We start from the raw sequence: 11,452 nt of genomic DNA on the forward strand, positions 1-11,452 counted from the left end.
TATTTATTTATTTTGATGGTTTTTTCAAATGGTATATATACAAACTAAACCCAAATAAATCGAGAAATTTCAAAAATCAAAGAAATTAGAAATTTCAAGAAAGAATAACTAATAACCCTAACTCCCGCTTAGTTCTTGCTCCACCACCCCCAAATTAGATGCACACTACTTTGATAATGTCATCTTTAAAGAACTCAGTCAATCCACGCAAATCTTACCACTGTGGTGCTCCTTCTCCAATACAGGTGGCTGGTCTAGATTCCCAAGATCCAGGAAAGAAGTTTTTTGGTTGTGGACAGTATAATAGGAAGACCAAGACTAAAACATGTGGATTTTTCGTCTGGGATGATGAAGAACAAACAAATCATGAAGATGTTTTGATCGCTGAGAATAGACAATTAAAATTGAGAATTATGGATTTGGAGAAGATGAATGCGCTTCTGTGGGCCAACTTGGAGAAGAAGAATTTTGAATGGAGATTGAAGAAGGTAGTAGCTATCTTTGTTTGTGTAGTGATTGTATTTTGGTGGTGTTTTCTTTGAATTTGTAAGAACAATTTGTAATGAGAAGATTTCTAATGAGAATGAATGAAATGACATGAATTTCTATTGGCTTTCTGCTTGAGATAATAAATAATTAAATAATTATTCTTCTTCATAGCATTGCATAGCAAATTCCAAATACACGCATTCATCTTTAAATAGCATTACTAGAGGAGGTTGATTATGATGAATATGATTGCCCACAGTTATCTGCACTCCCACTGTCCAAGCTATAACAATTATCACTATCACATTTCCCACATGAACATGAACTATAGGAAGTTGATTCTGATGGAACAGAAACAAGAGGACCTTCACCAATCACCTTAGTTCTTTCCAGTTGTTGGCACACTTTTTTCCCCTCCTTGTAAACTACATTGGTCTTCATCATGTTGTTGCTGCTACCCTCAGCTTTGGGTTTTGGGTTTGCAACTCTCTCTATTCTTGAACCAGTTCTAACCCATGATGCAATACGCCCCTTACCTTTACTAGTATTCTCCTTGTTCTTCCCTTGACCATTATTCTCCTTCTTCTTGCCAGTATCCATTATTTTTTTTTCTTTGAGATGTTCAGCAATGGTTGGTTTATCTTGGTTTTATAGATAGGATAACATTGAAGAAGTCCACCATTTTAGTATTGGGAAGGGAAAGATGCAGTTGAAATTGAATGGTATAGGTTAGGCAATGTATAGGCTACAGAGGGAGTACTTCTTTGGGTAATTACGAGAATTTGGAACTGACTTGACCCTATGCATGGGGTTATCTAAAACAAAACTAGAAGAAAATTTCAAACTAGAAATAAAATAAGAAACCCCAAACCCTGAACAAGCAGTAAAACAAACATTTTATAACAAGAAATAAGAGCAACATGCATCAACAAACTATTTTAATGTTTTCCATGTATCCAAAACCCAAATGAAACATCTAGAACAAACTCCAAAATAACCAAAATAAAGATACATGAATAAACATTAAACATCAACATAAAGATATCCCAAAATAAACAAATTCTGTTTGACCAGAACCAAGCTATAATATCAAATTTTCCACTGCTGCTTCATTGGGCTTGCAGCAGATCTTGTCTTCACACCTGGAGCAGTTGCTCTTGTACCCATAGTTCTTTTTCTAGTTCTTTTAAGACCCAGTGTTGTAGGTTTTTTCTTGGTAGGGCTTTTTGTAGGTACCGCATTTGTAGTTGTGGAACCTTGTGTACCAAGATGAGCAGATACTTGAGTTGATGCTGTATCAGTTGTTTTCTTTGAAACTCTTCCCATTGGAGTAGTTAAAAATTGAGCTCTTGATCTGGTCCCTGATGATAGTCCTTTAGAAATTTTAATAGGTGGCCCTTCTTGTCTTGGAATCTACATGACATAAGCATAAAACAATAAACTCTGGAAACTAAGCTCTACACTATAGAGAATGGCAGCATCAAACATAAATATATAGAAATTTCTAACTATATATTACCTTCAGCATTTGAGGCCCAGTGTATTTAGAATAATAATACATTACTGTATTAAACTCATTCTGTGATGCTTTATCTGTCCCACTGGATGTTGTTGCCTTCCTCTTGTCCTTTTGAGCAGTGCTTGGTGTTGCATCTCCCTTACCCTTACTAGTACTTGGTGTTGCCCAGCTTCCCCCTCCCCTTACTAGTGCTTGGTGGTTTATTTGTCCCCTTAGCAGTACTTGCCTCCTTTTTTCCCTTGGCAGTGGTTTATTTTCCCTTGGCAATGACCTCTTTTCCCTTGGCAATGGTTGCTTCCTTATCTTTTCCCTTGGCAGTGGTTGCTTCCTTATCTTTTTCCTTGGTAGTATTTGCTTCCTTCCCCTTTCCCTTAGTTTTAGTTCTTCCCTTACTCTTAGTTTTTGGCCTTAAACTTGGATCTTCAGTTGGAGTAGTTGTTGGTTCTTTGTCTTTTCTTGCTTTCTTGGTTGGCCTTGAACTTTCACCTTCAGCACTTACATCCTTCTGACATGTTGTCCTATTATGGCCAGGTTCCTTGCACTTTGAACACCTAATCAATGTCCTCCTTTTACTTAACTTAGTGCTACCACTGCTACCTAGTACTTCATGATACTCCTTCCTTCTTGCTTTCTTAGGCCTACCTAGCATTCTCCTTGAAAGAGGAGGCAAGATAATCTCTCTAATTGTAACAGGCCATAACTTCTCATTATTTAAGGGTTTCATGAAGTGATTGTATGCCTTTTGGTAAACTTTAACTATGTAACATCTGTGTACATATATGTCAGGGTTCTCCTTCAATGAATAAATTGCAGTTACTGCATGACGGCAAGGTATGCCAACCAACTCCGACATCCTGCATGCACAACTCCTAGTTGCTAAGTCCACCACATACTTCTCATCTCCATGACTCACTTCAAATACATGTTCACCACAATACTGAGGTACCCAATACCTAGAGTGCATTTTGTTTTCCTCCAATTTCACCCTTGCAGTGGGAGTAAGGCTGTCATGCCAACCTTCTATTATGTCTCACTTCTTTTGCATCTTAACCATTGTACCTGTATGTACCAGTGTTCTCGTACCCCTACGAACGACCATCATTGGGTACTACTATAAGAGCCGCTCACTAATGAGTCATGCTTGCTTGCCCGCTACGGTAACATTCCGCTTGCCTACTAGTGAGGCGTGCTTGCTTGCCTGCTACTGTGGCATTCCTGCTTTCCCTTACTAGTGAGGCGTGCTTTCTTGCCCGCTACTGTGGCATTCCCGCTTGCCTACTAGTGTTTCATTCGGGCATGCCCGCTACTATGGCATTCCCGCTTGCCTACTAGTGTTGCATTCGTGCATGCCCACTAGTGGAGCAATGACACTGCCCACTAATATAACACCCAAGTTATATATAGCAGGTCCGGAGATATGTCAAGGGATTTTTTCTATATAAAGCTTTTGAAAAGATTTCGTACAAAGAGGGAAATATCTCATCAAATAAGGAAAGAGTATCTTAGGCAATAAGAAGCTTAACATATTCATTTTTCTATAAATACCCAACAATCATTTCAACAAAGAACTACGTGCATTTTTGAGACTTGATTCCAGAGAACGATTTGGATACGTAGGCAGCCATTGGTGGTACAGTCTCTCTCACTTCATATCAACCTCTCCAACAAGATCATTGGTGTGTTTGCGTGAGTTCTCACAAAAACATAATTGGCACCGTCCGTGGTCCTTATTGACGGGCCCTCTTTCACGTTACTTCTTCCAAGCACCATTAATGGAAAAAACTACAAGATCCCAAGTGAACAAGAATGCAAGAACACAAAAACAACAAGAAGAAAATCCGAAAGTTCTAATCAATCAGAAAGTGATAGATCAACCCGCTACAACAAATCTGCAAGATTAGCCTTCGCAGCTCCAAGTTCCACGACAACCCAGATCTAGATGTCCACCACCTCAAGCTCCAGTAATTCACCCTCAAGATCTAGATGCTATAAATGCAAACAAAGTAGATCCTGCAAATATGGCGATAAACGATGATTACCTTACGTTAGAAATGATGCGTCAAAAGTCCATAAGAGAGAAGGAATGCAACAAAAACTTGCAAAAACAACTGGACCAAGGGAAGCAAGTACAGAGGGATGACGTCGATGCTGCATCTTCCACATTGGCAAGAGCCCCCAGATCTAGCGAAAACCGGAGTGTATATATTCAACCGAATACAAGATAATAATGGCAGATCCCATCCATTGGAACCCATCCCCGAACATTATCAAGATTACTCGAGGTCAGGCTGTCATCCCATTCAAGAGGGCGATCCAGATCTCGAAATACCAACAACACTAGGCGTAGCAGTGGTCATAACGCAAGGCACAAAGAACAACAATACACATTGTTAGGTAATCATCATACCTCCCTTAACAGGCCAAGGTCATTGAACGTTGATCGTAGTGTGTCAAAAAGGTGGACAACAGCCACAATAAGAGGCAGTGCTGGACGCCAAGATCATGACCTCAGAGCCGAATTGCATCACTACCTTAGACATGGTTTGAATGTGGCAAACCGGTACAGAAGATTTAACGCAGATCAGCCTAGAATACAACCACACCAAAGGAACTACTCCCCAGAATGACAGCTTGGCTTGTCTTACCGACATAGATCCCGTAGTCCAAGGCACCAGCAAAATCTAGAAGTAAGCAACAACTGGGGGCGACCACACCGTGAGATGCAACATAGTGAAGTCACTCCCCAAGTCGAAAGTCAAGAGGTCGTAGGAGCAACATTTATGGAACAACAAATCAGAGACATTATCAAGAAAACAGTGACCAATGCGGGTGTGGTTGAAACTCGATGGAAAGACCTTGCAGTGAACGAAGATGTCGTTGGGCGATTTTCTCTGATCATACAAAATGCAAAACATCAAGGCGCACTACACCATAACAACTATTTTGTAACAAAGCTAATTTTCAACAAGTAACGGAAATAACTGTTACTCTTTAAGTAACAGATATATCCGTTACTTCTAAGTGCAAGTGTTACTTAAAGTCTTGAATTAATTTTTAATAATATTTTAACGGTTATATTTTGATATCCTAACACTTATTTTCGTGAGAAAAGAATAAAAATAACCAAGAAAATTAGGGAAATGAAAAAATGAAAAAATGAAAAAGAAAAATCAATTTGGTCACGCGCGTATCCTTCCCCATTCTTTTTTTTTGGCTAACACTTAAACACTTAACAAAACTCTAATTTTGGCTCTGCAACACTTAACAAAACTCTAATTTCGGCTCTGCAGGAAACAAAAAACCCCCTCTCTAAAGAACCCTACCTTCTGAAAACATCTTCTTCTTTTGGGTTTTCCCTTTGCCTCGTAGAATCTCAAACTCTCATTTTCTCTCTCTGTCTTTATGACAACAAGTCCTCCATTTTTTCCCACCTCCTTTTTTTCCCCCAACGAGAATTTCATTTCATTTACTTTCTATCTCTCTCTCGATCTGTTGAATGGAAGAAGAGAGAGTTGTATTTAAAGTGTTATTATTATTATTGAGTAGTATTATCCTTTGTGTACTATTGAATACGTTCAAATTCCATGCTTGTGATCTTTAAATCACTTCAATTGTGTGGTGGTCTTAATAGCCAAAAATATATACTTTTTCCTGATAATACATCCTTAGATCTATGTGTCTAGTTGGGTTGAATCCTGTGTTAACACATCTCATGCTGCTTGTGAACCTACTGTCTTAAGTGTTTTGTCACACACGTGAGGAGGGGGAAAAAATACCTGCCATTTAAAAGTACCCGTGGTTTCCTTAACTTCTTGTATTGACATATATACTGAAAATTTGTATTTTCTCCTTACTGTATTGTCTTCTACAGGTACTTGAAGCGAGGTGTAAATGAGAAAGGTTGAGTAGCTAATGATGTTGAGCCAGAACAGATTGTGTTTGAAGATGTTCCTAAAGGAAGTCCAACACAAGTAAGTTCGGTAGTGCAGAATAGGGGATCCATTCCCCTATTCTGGTCACAGGAAACTTCACGCTTGAATATAAAGCCTGATATAATGTGTAAGTCTTGTGCTTATTAATTTTATTACACAGAGGGACAACTCTTTTCATCTTTATGCTAACAAAAAAACTTGCTAATTGCGGCAAGGAGTATATACTTGGTGGATTATTCATATAGCAGATTAATTAAACCCAAGGGTGCGCTAGTAATTTATAGATCAAACCCAAGGAATTGAAGCGATATATATATATATATATATATATATATATATATATATATATATATATATATATATGAAGTGTAAATGAGAAAGGTTGAGTAGCTAATGATGTTGAGCAAGCAGATTGTGTTTGAAGATGTTCCTAAAGAAGAAAAGTAAGTAAGTCCAGAGAATAGGGGATCCATTCCCCTAATAAAGAAGGAAACACGGCTTGAATATAAATATATATATATATATATATATTATATATATATATATATTTTCATCTTTATGTTAAAAAAAACCATGCCTAATTGCGGCAAGGAGTATATACTTGGTGGATTATCCATATAGCAGATTAATTAAACCCAAGGGTGCTTAGTAATTTATAGATCAAACCAAGGAAATGAAGCGATATATATATATATATATATATATATATATATATATATATATATATATATATATATATATAATTAATTTATTTTTTATTTTCTCGTAATTATATTTTTGCTAGTTCAAATAAAAATAAATTAATATTCTTTTATTGGTATTGAGAGTATTATGTCAAGACCATGTACATATGCATAGGTGAGAGAATATTTGATTGGCTTCACTCGAACTCCTTACTGGATAATAACTGAATTTCAGATAATTGTGGACAGGTAAGATGCCTTACTATTTTAGAAGTACTTTTGACTCCGTCTTTTTTAATATGAAGGATTGGAAATTATGTCTTCCCTAAATTGTTTACAAAACTTTGGTTTATTCATGGTTCTGATTGATGGTTGAGTAACTTAGTCCATGATTGTGTACATGCATTCTTGTTGGAAGTTATAATTTGATAGAGATATTTTGGAAGTTCTCTACTTAATATCTTATCATTTGTGGGATTAATTCTGCTACCTTTGGAGAGTCAAAGAAATCTGGCAATCTTTGAAAGAAAAAGCGGCATGGATTAATCTCACTCCATCTTGGAGAGAGACTAATCTGGGAGCGGACAGCTGCGCCAGACAGGGGGCTGCGTTAACACAGGGAGAGAGTATATGGTGGATTTCTCGACCTTCTTTCATGATTCATCTGGAGAACCATCATACGACTTATTATCGTTTTGTTCACTAGATTTTCATTTCTAGTGTAGGCTTGTATTTTATTTTTTTCTCTATTCTGCTACCTTTGATATCATGTAAGCCTTATTCTTTATAATTAATCAATTACCTTTAACAAAAAAAAAATTTTTGTGGGATTAATTACGGAATGATTGCTCAATGGTAGGCAAATGGCTATTTTGATCTAACTTTTTACTGGTTATAAAACAAATGACAAGCCTGGGTTTCTTTTAGGTTTTTTAAATATGCGGCTGGTAATTAATCTTATTAGATAAATTTCATTTTACTAAAGACATGCAAGGTTCTTGGGTTCGTTAGAAATTCTTGTTATTCATTGTCTTTTTGCTTCGATGTCAAGGACAAAAAACTTTTGGTAAGTCTTAAATATATTTTCATTTTTGCGTTTACCCAAGTTGCATTGCTTATTGAAAGGTTGTTGCTTTGCTGCAATTTTTTTTGAATTCTTTCTCAAATGCTTTTTGAGGCCAAAAACTATCCTTTATGTAGGTTGTTTTATTGCAATTGTGGAGCTCCTCATTTTCAACATGAAGATAATACAGAAGAATGTTGAAAGGCTAGACTATGCAACTTGACTTTTCTTGTTATGTTTGTAAATATATGTCTATCTGTATATAGTTGAAATGAATCACAGAAGGAAGTAGGAAAACTTATTGAGACTTGGTTTTTGATTCTATGTAAATTGTGATTTGGATTGGAGGCTTTGTTTCTATCTAAATTTAGATTTGGATTGGTGGCTTTGTTTATATAAAGTTTAATTGGTTGGTTTTTCTTCTTATTTAATTGTTGGCTTGAGATGTTGTGGAGTGTGAATGTGTGATGTCTATGTGAGATGGAATAGTGAGTTATGGTAGAGGTATGTGCAGGGTGGATTTTTTTTTATTTGCCCCCGAAATTTAATTTTTTTTATTCTGGACGAAATTTTAGTAACGGATATATCCGTTACATTAAAATTGACTAATTGTATGTCACACATCCATTACTAATGGTTATTTCCGTGACAAACCAAATATTTAAAACGTTAGTGGCCGAAACGCGCCAAACTTTAGTAACACTTGTATCCGTTACAAATGACCAATTTTAAAGGATAATCAACCGTTTACTATCCGTTACAAATATTTATAGTAACGGATATAACCGTTACTATAATTAATTTAAGTAACGGATATATCCGTTAGTAATTTTTGCCTAAGTGATAGTAACGCCCCAGAGCTAACGGATATAACTGTTAGTAAAAATATAAGTAATAGATATAGCTGTTGGTAAACACCTTTTCTGGTGTAGTGACGGCTTCAAACAACCAGATCTTCCTAAGTTTGATGAAGCAGGAGGTGACCCGAACGATCATGTCATAGAATTTAAAAGTAGAGTTGCATGCCACACGCTTAACATTGATCCTACAATCAAGCCAGTGTGGCAAAAACCTAGGCATATGACACCAAATAGAAAACTCAAGGTCAAAGAGGAGATCGATCGTCTACTCTCAGTCAAACCTAAGAAAGATGGTAAAATAAGAGTGTGCATCGATTTCACGATCCTTAACAAAGCTTGCCCAATTCATCCTTACCTTCTTCCACGGATATCAAAACGGGTAGATGCCACTTCTGGCTACCCGCGATTATCATTTATGGATGTTTTTTTAGAATACCACCAGATTCCACTATCTATTAAAGACCAAGAAGCAACTGCATTCATAGATGATCAGGGAATTTTCTATTACCAAGTCAGCCTTTTGGTTTAAAAAACACGGTGCCACTTATCAGAGGATGATCAACACCATATTTGGAGATATGTTAGGCAAGATAATGGAGGCATACATTGATGCCATGATTGTAAAATCCAAGCATAAGGGAGATCACATCTCTGACTTACAATCAGTTTTTGACAGAATTGAAGAATTCAACATGCGGCTCAATCCTTCGAAATGCGCTTTCGGGCTAATCTCTGGAAATTTTCTGGGGTATTTGATGACTTGTCGAGGCATCGAAGCTAACCCAAAGCAGATCTAATCCATTCAAGCCATGTCAGCACTAAAAACAAAAAAAGAGATTCAACAGCTCACAGGACGCTTAGTAGCTCTCAACCGTTTCATCTCTAAGTACTCGGACAGATGTTGTCCTTTCTTTCAGACTTTAAAGGACTCAGCAGGGTGGAATGATGACTATGAAAATGCCTTCCAATCCATCAAGAAATACTTAGTCTCACCACCAATGTTGGCCAGCCCAGCCACAGGGCAACCTATTGGAGTTTACTTGGCCGCTACAGACACTGCAGTCAGTACAGTCTGTTCATCATGGAGAAGACGGTCGTCCAATCTTCTTCATTAGTAAGACCCTAACGGGGGTGGAAACTAGATATGAGAGAGTTGAAAAAATCACTCTAGCATTGGTTCATGCTGCCAGACGCCTCAAGCCATACTTCCAAGGAAGATTGGTCAAGGTATACACTGAATACCCACTTCGCAGTGCTCAGGAATCAAGCAGACTGGCTGAATGGGACATCTATTTAAGGACTTATAGCATTATCTTTGAACCTCGTGTTTCAGAAAAGGGTCACACCTTTGCATCCCTAATGACATATTTTCCAATTGACGATTTTGTCTCTGAAATCAACCAAGACGAGGGCATCTCTAGTGAAGCGCCAACAGTTAGTGGCGAGGAAAGCCCAACAAATCTTACGGCCCCATCACCCAATTCATAGATGGTTTACACGGACGTCTCACACAACAAAGCCGGCTCTGGATTAGGATGGGCTTTTATCAAGCCAAACAATTAGTAGTTTGGGCCGGCAATTCCTTAGAACTGGTCCTTGAAGTAATTTTCTTTTGTTTTTCAGATTATCACTCATCAATAAAATGCATTATTCCACATTTCTTTATTTTCGTTCAGTTAGTTAGTCAAAAATAATATATATCAATTACTCAATTACCATTCTTAAAGACAATCAGTTGATAGGAAAGCTAAACTATAAAAAACATATACAAATTCAAAAGTCATGGAGTTTGCGTTTGCAACACCTCTCTCCAACACCAAAAATTCGTGGAGTTTGGGTTTTTAACACCTCTTTCCACGTACCAAAAAGTCATGGAGTTTGCATTTTCAACACCTCTCTCCATGCACCAGAAAGTCGTGGAGTTTGTGTTTTTAACACCTCTCTCCATGCACCAAAAGTCGTGGAGTTTGTGTCTCAACACCTTTCTCCACTCACCAAAAAGTCATGGGGTTTGCGTTTTTAACACCTCTCTCCATGCATCAAAAGTCGTGGAGTTTGCATTTTCAACACCTCTCTCCACGCACCAAAAAGTCATAGGGTTTGCGTTTTCAACATCTCTCTCCAATACCAAAAAGTCATGGAGTTTGCATTTTCAACACCTCTCTCAATGCACCAAAAAGCTGTGGAGTTTGCATTTTCAACACCTCTCTCCATGCACCCAAAAAAAAATCGTCAAGTAAGCAGTGGCAACACCAATAAACACTATGTTTAAAGCACAAATATTATTCATGCAAGAAGCACATGAACCAGCATACCCCAAGTTGCAAAGGCAAAAATGTCTTACAGTTCACTAAGCTAGAATCGAGTCATAGCCTCAACCCCCAATCAAACAACATGCTTCGCAACATAGCATATTATAAGCAAAGTTTAGTAGTCTTAGCCCACACAAGTGCATCCTATCACAAGTCCTTTTTCATCGACTCATATCCCCATAAACAAACATATAGTTCTTCTGCAACTTGAACCCAATTGTCTTTAAAGTAGGTAGTACAACAACCACCTACGAATTAAGTCTAGTGGTTTCAACGCAATAATAGTTAAATATATACATAAAAGCTCTGTACTAACTTCATTATACAAGTTATACAAATGGATTCTTTATCATAAATTATATCAAACAACAAAACAAGGAGTATATATTTGTATATGCAGTTGTTTTATTCCTTGCAATTTGTGTATCCCAGTAATACACATGTCTGAAATATCCTCCACGCCTTTCACATTATTCGAACTCATCTCCATTACCAATGGATTATTCATATACTCTTCGACCATCTCGGTAGAGAAAATTATATCATCTGTTGGCTTCAGCACCTTTATCACATCATCATCAAGAAATGCAGTGG

General features: G+C 37.3%; 1 long non-coding RNA gene across 1 annotated transcript; it reads left to right on the forward strand.

Moving 5' to 3' along the window:
• Positions 1–5,648: 5,648 nt before the first annotated feature.
• LOC147503995 (uncharacterized) lies at positions 5,649–8,104 on the forward strand. Its single transcript, XR_015220317.1, has 2 exons — positions 5,649–6,067; positions 7,824–8,104. It is a non-coding gene; the product is annotated as an uncharacterized LOC147503995 (long non-coding RNA).
• The last annotated feature ends 3,348 nt before the right edge of the window (positions 8,105–11,452 follow it).

Source organism: Coptis chinensis, chromosome 4 (assembly GCF_015680905.1).
Source record: "Coptis chinensis isolate HL-2020 chromosome 4, ASM1568090v1, whole genome shotgun sequence".
In the NCBI taxonomy this organism is placed as follows: domain Eukaryota; kingdom Viridiplantae; phylum Streptophyta; class Magnoliopsida; order Ranunculales; family Ranunculaceae; genus Coptis; species Coptis chinensis.